The sequence below is a fragment of the Tachysurus fulvidraco genome, chromosome 21 (genome assembly GCF_022655615.1).
Source record: "Tachysurus fulvidraco isolate hzauxx_2018 chromosome 21, HZAU_PFXX_2.0, whole genome shotgun sequence".
Lineage (NCBI taxonomy): Eukaryota > Metazoa > Chordata > Actinopteri > Siluriformes > Bagridae > Tachysurus > Tachysurus fulvidraco.
Genome location: NC_062538.1, coordinates 1,482,417 through 1,493,528, shown reverse-complemented (window position 1 = coordinate 1,493,528; position 11,112 = coordinate 1,482,417).

Below are 11,112 nucleotides of genomic sequence, written 5' to 3'. Positions count from 1 at the left end.
TTGACTTGACATTCATGACTTGAGACTTACTTGTGACTTGCACACGTGTGACTTACTCCCACCTCTGCTATTTACTGTATGGGGCAGTTTGAATATACGGGTAGCTTGTACAGAATCCCATCGTTTCTCCTATAGCAACCATTTAACAAACATGAATCTTCATAAAGTTCTTATCTCCACTGAAGTCTAATTAACTCTGTACTGATGAGGTGATCGGCTCTTTATTTTTAAATGTGTTCCTATCTGACAGATAGAAGCCCCTTCAGGACCGGATAGCTGATGTTGCTAAATTGGGTTTGTCTCAAAAATCCTCGAAGGCCACCGAGATTTTATAGGAAATAATCAGAATCAGATCTGTGATGTACAGGACAATTTCTGTTGTGAGATAAATTAAAAAGATTGAGAGAAAGAAAGAAGGATTATGTTTGAAATGCACGTGTATCATGGTGACTTTGTTTCTAATGTGAAGGCTGAGAAAAATTCATCTTTATTTATCAATGCCTGAAGTTTTTGGCCTAGTTTCAGGTCTTCTGTGTAAATGGATATTTTATTGAAACCTGGCAACCGTGATTAATGATATTAGCACTTTAAGAAACACACCTGCTGTTGGGAACAGTCGAACAAAGGTACTAGGTTTAAAACCTCTACTATTCTACTGTATATAAGTTACTCTAAAACCCTCGAGATAGTAAACTAAAGTAAAGTCAAGTGTGAAAACCTTTTGACTTTTGCTCGAGGCTGTTTTTATTATCGTCGTCCAGCGACACCAAAATCTACGGTGGAGTCGAGATGCGCAGATTCAGCATCACTGAGTATTATCGCATCGAGTTCAAAGTGAGGTGGAACCTAATCTGTAATATGAAATTTCTGTCATAGGGTAGACCACATGATCTAAGCTCAGCCAGGCCTGGAGCATTAAACCGAGCCCCTGCAGGTGTGGGAGAAAACAGCAAATCAGGTAGGAGCTGGTGACCCGCAGACCTTGCTGACAATGCAGCTTTGCTCACTTTGAAAAGTTGCTGGGCAGGGGGCACCTTTTGTGCTGCAAGAAGATGGTTGAATTATTTAAAGCCTGTTCGGAGCCTCTGCGCAGTCAGGCAGGCAGCGCTGCTTCACACGGAGGGCCGATGACCTTCGTCAGACTACACATATCATACACTCACGCACACACACACACACACACACACACACACACACACACACACACACACACCACGACTATGTTTACTCCTCCAGTTTGAGTAGTTATTCAAACAGCAGAACAAATCAAATTCCCCACTGGGTGCGAGTCGTGTTTGCGGTCCAAAATATGGCGAGTATGTGCTCTGTTTATCCGTCTATCCTTCTTGCAGCTTATCAAAGGACAGAAAGAAAGTTTCACTGTGTGCAAATCATATTATTCTATAGTGTACTAGAGTGTTCTGGGAATGAAACAGATGAAGAGTAAAGCGATGACAACACTAGTACTTAAGACTTATTTCACATGGGTAGTGGTGGCTCAAGTGGTGAAGGTTCTGGGTTGTTGTTTGGAGGATCAGGGTTCAAGCCCCAGCACTGCCAAGCTGCCACTGCTGGGCCCTTGAGCAAGGCCCTTAACCCTGTATCATAGCTGCCCCTGTGCTCTGACCCAAACCTCCTCAGTTGGGATGTGAAGAAAAGAATTTCATGGTCTTGTAACGTATATTTGGTGATAATAAAAGCTTCCATGCCACTGATCATAGATGGTTGGTTTAGACTAACATCAGTCCATACGAAGTGTTTTTCGAGTGCAATTAATGGCAGCCAGCAGGGACAAACAGCCATCAGCAGAAATGTGCTCAAGTTCACAGCCTGAGCTTGAGCAGCGGTGGAATGAGGGGGGGGAGATACAGAGCAGAAGATCTGGGCTTTCAGACTGACACACGGCAGAAGCCAGGAACTTCTGCCACAGTGTTCAGAGTTGCCAGTTATGGAAAACGGATCCGAAAGGAATTTATGGTGTTACTCGTGCTGTCCTGTGCCAATATAGAGAAAAAGCCTTTTGGTTGGCTCAGCAAGAACGACCATGTGTTTGCACTTCTGCACAGGAAATGGTGAAATAGTTTATTACATCTTAAACAATATGAATATACGGTTACTGCACGCATTCTTGGTCAGTACACATCGAGCTGGACTGAGCTCTAGCATAAAAACAGCTGTGGATATCTTTTACTGAAACCCTCCTGGAGACGGATGGCTCATAAGAGTATTCCACAATCAACCTTATGTTCTGACCAGAGCAGAATTCAGTTGTTTTAAGGTTGCTAATGACCAAAAGCTTTGCAAATGATTACACATCTTTCTTGTAAAGAATGCAAGCCACCCAGTGTTGTAGCAAGAACAGGAATCCCAGCGAGATGGTCAGGGAATAAACAAATGGCTTGGTGATTCTCTCTCTCTCTCTCTCTCTCTCTCTCTCTCTCTCTCTCTCTCTCTCTCTCTCTCTCTCTCTCTTCCTGCCCCCTCCCTCTCTATTGTGGAAAGCATGAGTGCTGGAGATGAGAATTTTTGCTTTACTCCAATTTTCTGCTTTTCCATTTGATTTGTTCAAAATATCTAATATAATCCCTAGTGTATGAAACAGATTTTGGGTCAGGTTACCTGCCATGGATACGTCAAATAGAACCGATTTCATATCAAATGCTTTCCAGGAACCAGGAATGTTTGCTGACGTCTGCCTGATACCAATAAACCAGCAACGCAGGGCCACGAACAAAATGTTTGTATTGCTTATAAACACAGCTACTCTATTAATCTGTATATTTTGTCAGTAGTCAACCAGTTTATTGTAATAGAGTTGTGTGACTAATGATTCTTTTTGTACTTGGAATTCCTCTAACTAGCTATAATTTATATTATTTCTAATAATTCATTCATTCATTCATTTCCTACCGCTTATCCGAACTTCTCGGGTCACGGGGAGCCTGTGCCTATCTCAGGCGTCATCGGGCATCGAGGCAGGATACACCCTGGACGGAGTGCCAACCCATCACAGGGCACACACACACTCTCTCATTCACTCACACACACACACTGCGGACAATTTTCCAGAGATGCCAATCAACCTACCATGCATGTCTTTGGACCGGTGAGGAAACCGGAGTACCCGGAGGAAACCCCCGAGGCACGGGGAGAACATGCAAACTCCACACACACAAGGTGGAGGTGGGAATCGAACTCCCAACCCTGTGAGGTGTGAGGCAAAGCTGATACCAACATGATCTCTAATGACGTACACCTTTCCTCGTCTAAACTGTAGCTTTCTCCGGGAAGACCTACCCCCTCGCTAGATTTTAGAAAGTTCAAGAGAGAGACTGAAAGTCATGTTTTCTGTCAAGTCCGTCAGCTGAGGATGGGAGATTGGCAAAACTCAAGTCTGCAGTCCACAGCACAACAAAATAATATATACTGAAGAAAGACACTAAAGAATCAGATTGATGAGAAGAAGAGCTGGAGAGTTTATGAGAAGACAATCTCTATTGCAAAAAAACAAAAGAGAGGATGTAAAGAATTGATCCAAAAATGCAGCCTAAAACTCCTAAGCATCTGAAAGAGACTAGATAAACAAGTTGTTACATCACATCCTATGTTGATATGAAAGAACTTTATCCGGCAGAACACTGTGAAGAGGCAACAATGGACGATCTACTACAAGCTCTGTCACATCTACCACATGAAGGTAGGAGCTGGGTGTCCTTAAATGAACCTGTACTCAAGAGCAGTTTAGGAGCTCAGGAGATCACCAGGACAAGATAGACTAACAGTTTTAGAAAGATTTGAGCTTTAATTAGCAGACCTGTGCTCTGTTTTGATTTCTTGAAGTATTTAGAAAGGCAGCAATGATTCTCCTCCCTCAGAAGGGAGATCTGGGCTGGTTGATTCCTTCGCACCTGTGGATTTTAAGATCCTCTCCAAGTCCTAACTCCAAACTAACTGCATGGAAATGTTGTTGGCAAAAGTTTTTCATGCTGAGCAGCCTGACAGCGTTCCAGACCGCTCCTGGAACGCACTTTGACAATTTGTTTGAAGATCCTAAGACTGGATTGGCTTTGCTGCAATAAGAAAAAGCAATCAGCATTAAGTCTTGTTAAGACTCCTAATACCTTTGGCCACAACCCAGAGTTTGTCTCATACATACTGGAAATGTTAATCACTGATGTTTACTGAAAGGAAGCAAGACCCTTTCCAGTGAGTAAAGAAAAACTAGACTCTTTAGCACTGACTCTGAAAGCAACTGCTGATGATCAGAGAAAAGGGTTTCATGACTGCCATATTCGTCCCTTTACCCCAGGACCAGGGAATATGTGATGATAAAATAAACAGTCTATGTTGATGATAATGATCACTGGAATCACCAGATTACATGCAGACAAGAGAAGCTCTAAAGATCATCACTAACTCATCATCGTACTCTAACATTAACTGGGACAAAAGTGATTCCCTTTTAATTGGAGATTGGCTCAAGGATGAGGAAACATCCAGGATCCAACAGTGCTCCTGGAAACAAGTTTGAAATGTTTTTCATGCAAAAGTAATTCATTGTTCATAATTCAATTTCAAGTCATTTTGGTCTAAGGGTTTTTTTTTTTACTCCTGGTCACTTCCTGTGTTTTCTGTGATCCGATGGTTAAAAAGACCAGGTCTAAATGCCCTCCGAAACGTTTTGGAGACGGATATAAACCCGATGGTACAAACCCCTTCAGGAGGAGGTCTGGGGCACGTTTCAGATGAAACTGGACAGGTGTAAATGAATGTGGTTGTTCAAGCCACATACGTCAGCGCTAAACTCCTCCCAAACGGAAGTACGTCACTCGCAGGTGATCTTTCACCCAGGCATCTCGTCACGGCTTAAAACGCGCTGCTGCCGCCAGCGAAAACGCAGCAAACAGTAAACGCTGTTTTTTGTAGCATAAACGTCGTAACCGGTTTTTACGTCTTCTTTTTGATCGCGCTCTGAAAACCGTGTACACCAAAGTGTGTTCTGTTTCAGTTACCCCGGAAATGAGGGCAAATATATTAGCATTCTGGGCGGGAGTAGAAAGATGGGATCGATATCCGATTCGCCGAGACGCGTTTATGTGGCCTGATGTAAACGGGACAGTTTTAACTAATCAGATAGCTATCGGATCAGAGACAACACACGAAGTGACCGGGTGTAAAAAGGCCCTAAGAGGAACATTTTATCTGAATCAGGTCCACCCTTCCAATGGTACTTCTGGACATTTTCCAGAAGAACGGTGGCAGATTGTCAGTTCTGGGCTTTAAACTCAACCTTCTGATCAGCAGTAAAACTCCTTCAGAGTCCACTGAGCCATCTCTGAGGTTTGGAACTGTCTTGAAAGTTGGGGAAGCTAGCTAGACAGTGCGAAATATGGGAGGAAAATGGGGGGGAAGGGTTAAATCTGCTGACTGAATCCCTCTGTCGGATCTCTCTATCCATCTCTGTCTCTGCAACTGCAAACTTTTCCGTGAAGTGCATCGAGTTACTCAAAGTCGACAGGGATTGACACGTCACTCCTGTATCTTATCCCTCGGTTTGGCATAAATGCTGTCACTTGTTAAAATCACAGAAGCTTCTGCTGCTTGTCAAGGTGACAGAAATAATGCCCAGAGTCACCAGAAAAAGAAAGTCAGAAGGGAAAAATCGTACCAACAAAACAATTGACTCGAGCTGTCACCGACTCTAAGGCCGACTCGTCACAAGTATCGATTCTTTCTACGTGGAGCTTAAGTGTTTCTGAAGTGTCCATGAGACTCACTGAAATAAATTCTAAATAGAGAAAGCTTTAATGCACAAAGGAAAAAAATTCTTTAAAAGTAACGGTATATTTTTTCACCTACGGGCGAGCGGTATTCGGATCTATAACAAACTAATTAGGGAAAATTTGTTCAAATTGAATTTCAGAAATTTTGGAGTGCAAGTGATGGCAGACCAATGAAAAGTAGCATCAACTACCATGAAGTCAAAAGTAATTTGGGTGAAGGTGTATTAATGTGCCTATAGGTGAGACTTTATCCCAGTTAAATACCAGAGGTTTTTAATGACAGTGACAGCGAGCAGCTCCGGCAACGAGAATGACCCCAGTTACAAATATCAATGAAATGTTAAAGATCCGTCAAACCACCGAAAAGTCGTGTTAAGGTCATAGTCGTCAAAGATTTCTTACAAAAGGTCACTTTTTTATGTAAGGTCACGTCTAGCGTTCTGAAGGGTGTTCGGTTTGTCCTTGTGGATGAAGAATTCGATGACGCGTTGATGGATAAAACCACGGAGGAACCTCGTTTTGCTTAGCAGATGGGGAAATGGTGGCTCAGTGTTATGGCTTTGTCCTGCTGATCATGAAGGTCCAGGGCTCTCAAGTTTTGAAGACAGGCAAGCGTGACATCTCTGACACCCCCCCCCCCCCCCAAAAAAAAGTTGTTTAGTGAGGACCACTGACTGCAATTTAACCAAATACAAAGTATTGTGTAAGAAAAAGACAGAGAGAAAGAGAGAGAGAGAGAGAGAGAGAGAGAGAGAGAGAGAGAGAGAGAGAGAGAGAGAGAGAGAGAGAGAGATTATGACTGGTGGTGTTTATTGTAAGTGTTTGTTACCTTTTTGGACCCCTTTATCATGTGTAATGTTGCTCCCATATAAAACAGTTCAGCACAAGCCCAGACATGTTTAGGGACATGATTGAGGACAATGTCCCGTCCAGAGACAAGCTGTTTCCTGTTGAGGTTTTGTTCAAACCGACCATCGAAAATACTCTCGCTAATGAATGTGTTTTTTTTTTCATCGGTTGTTGTGTTAAATCTTACCCAGATACAATAGTGCTATTTTCTGATTGGCTGTTGTGTAGCCTCTTTTTTTGATTGGCTGATTAGTGTCAGGCTCGACTAAGAACTCCAGGGGAGACGCGCTTGATTCCTGCCCGTTTCCATAGAGACAGCGGACTGATACGTTTTGGGCGCTGCGGCTTATTAAATATATGATAAATAGTCAAAAAGTTTTTTCTGCGTGACAAATACGATGTATGGGGAGAGAGCGTGAGAAAAGACCCAAATGTGTGACTGTCACTCTCAATGCATCACACTTGACAGCCCTGAAGGTCATAAGTTCAAATAAAATAACCAGCATGTTGCCTGCATTTTAGTTGGCTGCACTCTGAGCCCAATGACCAACAAGCTGCAAACTTCACTGTTCACTTCACTGTTCTGTTTCTGTATGTGACAAAACTCTAATCCATATAAAATTAGCCAGTTCCCCAGTATAAGTGTGTTTCAACGTATCATCGAGATTTTTACCATCCAGAAATTTCCCTGTCAGCACTTACTCTTACTCTTCCACCGAACAAACAATGATCCGTCTTTGAAAACGGGGAAGTTAAAACCCAGACTTCTTCTTTTGTCATGAAACTAATTGGTTTACACAGACCTTGTATTTGTAATAGATCTTGATAAGCTGTTTACATTTACCGGTGATTGGTGTGCTGAGAAATACGGAGGAAGATTATGAGTTCCTTTCTTTTTCTTTTCCCTCCATCTAGAAAATGACACTTTCAGATGGGTTTGATAAGGGTTTAAAAGGAAACAGCTCCACGTTTACCGTTCGGCTAAATCACCACCATCGCTTGGTTTGCTCTCCTGCTCATAGGGATCATATTCAAAGTTGACTTGGGCGAGGTATTAATACTGAAATCGTTCAGATTGGTCAGTATTCTGTTGCTAACGATCTTGCAAATACGAGCTGGTGTTAAAGTGTTAAGCCAAAATGGAGAAGTGAACTCTGTTGTGAAGATTTTGATTTCCTTCCTTCTACATAAACATCACTTAGTCTGCTTTATTTGTGTTTAATAACTATTCCCTCAGTCTGTTCTTCTGAAGGTTTAACCCTCTGGGGTCTAAGGGTATTTTTGGGCCTGGAGAAGTTTTGTCATACCCTGACATTTGTGCTTTTTTTCAGTTGCTTATGAAGATATAAATGGCTAAAGTCTAATATTTAGAATTAGAACACTTGTCATGAAACATCTGTCAATTTAAGTCCATCCATCCATCTTCTACCGCTTATCCGGGGCCGGGTCGCGGGGGCAGCAGTTTAAGCAGGGACGCCCAGACTTCCCTCTCCCCAGACACTTCCTCCAGCTCTTCCGGGGGAATACCGAGGCGTTACCAGGCCAGTCGAGAGACATAGTCCCTCCAGCATGTCCTAGGTCTTCCTCGGGGCCTCCTCCCGGTTGGACATGCCCGAAAGAGGGAGGCGTCCAGGAGGCATCCGGAACAGATGCCCGAGCCACCTCAGCTGACACCTCTCGATGTGGAGGAGCAGCAGCTCTACTCTGAGCTCCTCCCGAGTGACCGAGCTCCTCACCCTATCTCTAAGGGAGCGCCCAGCCACCCTGCGGAGGAAACTCATCTCGGCCGCCTGTATCCGGGATCTCGTCCTTTCAGTCATGACCCAAACCTATGGTCAATTTAAGTCTGGAAACCAGTGATGATTCTAAACACAAACTAAAACTCTTTAGATTTTAAAAGTAAATAAATAATACCATTAAGCCTTGATGCCAATTCAAAGACCATGGTTTTAAGACCCAATTAAAGTAGAGCAGTTTCTTGCTGGAAAAGGAAATTTTAAGCCCAAATGTTGATTTCCACTACCAACATCGTCTCAGACAGTGAATCCAGATGATCCAGTTTACCAGCTATCTTAAGATCTAGTTTTAAATGCTTCAATATAATAATGATCCAGATTTCACAGCTGAACATCCGGCTAAGATGTTAACTAGCTGAGTGATCTACACTAGCACTAGTCAGATCTTTATAAAATACAGTTTTAAAGTAAAGGTTTTAGCGATCATCACAAGCCTCTACAGCTTGTACTTAAAGGTGGGGTCTACGTTGTTTGAGAAATGCTTTAGAAAACCGAGTCGGGCCGAATAATAAACAAAAATCAAAACAAAAACAAAACAAACGTGTAGCCGATGAGCAGAAAGGGGCGTGTCTTGTCGATATGGGCGGAGAGAGTGTTCAGTGCGCGTGTGTGACGTCAGCAGAAAGCGGTTTAACATCGACATGGAGGATAAAAACAAAGAAAGAAAGAGAAGAAAGGCTTACGATAAGGACAAGAAGTAGGACGTGTTAATATAGGATCAGCTTTCCAGCGCTGGAGAGAACTGAAGGAGCAGGAAGTTGGCCACATATTCACAGGTTGGAGTTTCCCGAGTCAATAACTCCTGAGCTAAACGCTGTTACTACACAAATAACACCTCTTTTCTATCGTAGTAATGTAGAGAGGCAGCTACAACCGCGTTTTGTGTAGTAACAGCGTTTAGCTCAGGAGTTATCGACTCGGGAAACTCCGACCTGTGAATATGTGGCCGACTTTACTTAAGACGCCGAGGCGCTTTTTTCCTTCTCGATAGGTGAGTAACGTTGGTTTTGCTTTGTTACACAGAACTAATATATGCCTTTGTCCTTTACATCATTATGCTTGTGTGGCATTTTTGCTTGTTTGTTTATCTACAATCGTATTGTTCTTCCCTTCAGCTATGATAAAGACACGTTTCTTTCTGTTAGTCGCCCGGGTTACGTATGTATGTGTGGGCGGAGCTATCGATACAGGGGTGGGACCTGTTTGGGTTAGGGGCGTGTTTGTTTTGGTGATTTCAAACGTCGACATTGGCTTTCAAACAACGGAGACCGCACCTTTAATGTCTCAGGGTGATGTGTAAGGGGCATCTTTTTAGCTAGATAGTTAGAGACAGATGAATTAATAGGAGTTAGCTATCGAACCAAGCCACCTCCTGGAATGGCAACAGCATACGACTAGCTTTATTTATATAGGATGTGGTGTTCATTTCAGCAGAGGATTATAAGAACAGGAAAGAAAAAAGAATGTAATTTAGCAGACAGAGAGAGAGAGAGAGAGAGAGAGAGAGAGAGAGAGAGAGAGAAACAGACACTGCCTGTAATCATGCTTCATTCCACTTTTCTCACATAAATGGAAGACAGACTCAGGAGAACAAGGCCATTATCAGCTAAATTAATTCTTGCCAGTAAGAGACACATCACTGATGAGGAAGTTGATAAACAATGGAGTCTTTAGGGGCATAGAGACGTATTAAAGTGGAAGGTCTGTTCACACAACCAGAGAGTATCGTTCAATTGATTCTTGTAGGTTTAGACTGGACAGTGGGATTGCTTATTTCTTTAAAAATAATAATAATAATAATTAAAAAATGACTAAATGCCCCATCTCACTGCCATCCATAAACATTTCTGGGAATATTTATTCATTCATTCATTCATTCATTCATTCATTCATTCATTTTCTACCGCTTATCCGAACTTCTCGGGTCACGGGGAGCCTGTGCCTATCTCAGGCGTCATCGGGCATCGAGGCAGGATACACCCTGGACGGAGTGCCAACCAATCACAGGGCACACACACACACACACACACACACACACACACACACACACTCACATACTACGGACAATTTTCCAGAGATGCCAATCAACCTACCATGCATGTCTTTGGACCGGGGGAGGAAACCGGAGTACCCGGAGGAAACCCCCGAGGCACAGGGAGAACATGCAAACTCCACACACACAAGGTGGAGGTGGGAATCGAACCCCAACCCTGCCACCGTGTCCCCCGGTAATATTTATCAACACATCAACTTTTTTTTTAAGGTTTTATATATTTAAGGTTCCATATTTCTGTCTGTAACTTTAATCAGACTGGTTCCTGATGAACGGGGTTTCTAATATCGCACAAACACGTCGTGTTTATAATCACACTGATTTCGTTCAGCATCTTTTTCTGATCCTTTACCGAGATTCATTCCATTCAACCGGCAGTTCGGCGAATCCACAGACATTACGCTCTTATGTTCAGGCTCCACCGTGCATTTCATTTTTCATGTAAACTTAATCAAATGCACATCAAGCTGCACTCAGCATTTTTTTTTCTTTCTTTTCTTTTCTTTTTTTTTTGTAAAGAAATGCTTTCTTGGAACCAGCATCGTATCTGAGAATCCTGAGCTTTATGAGTTTATTTGCTCTGAAGCTCACATCCTGTTAAAAATCAATCTTTTATAAATAAATAAATAAA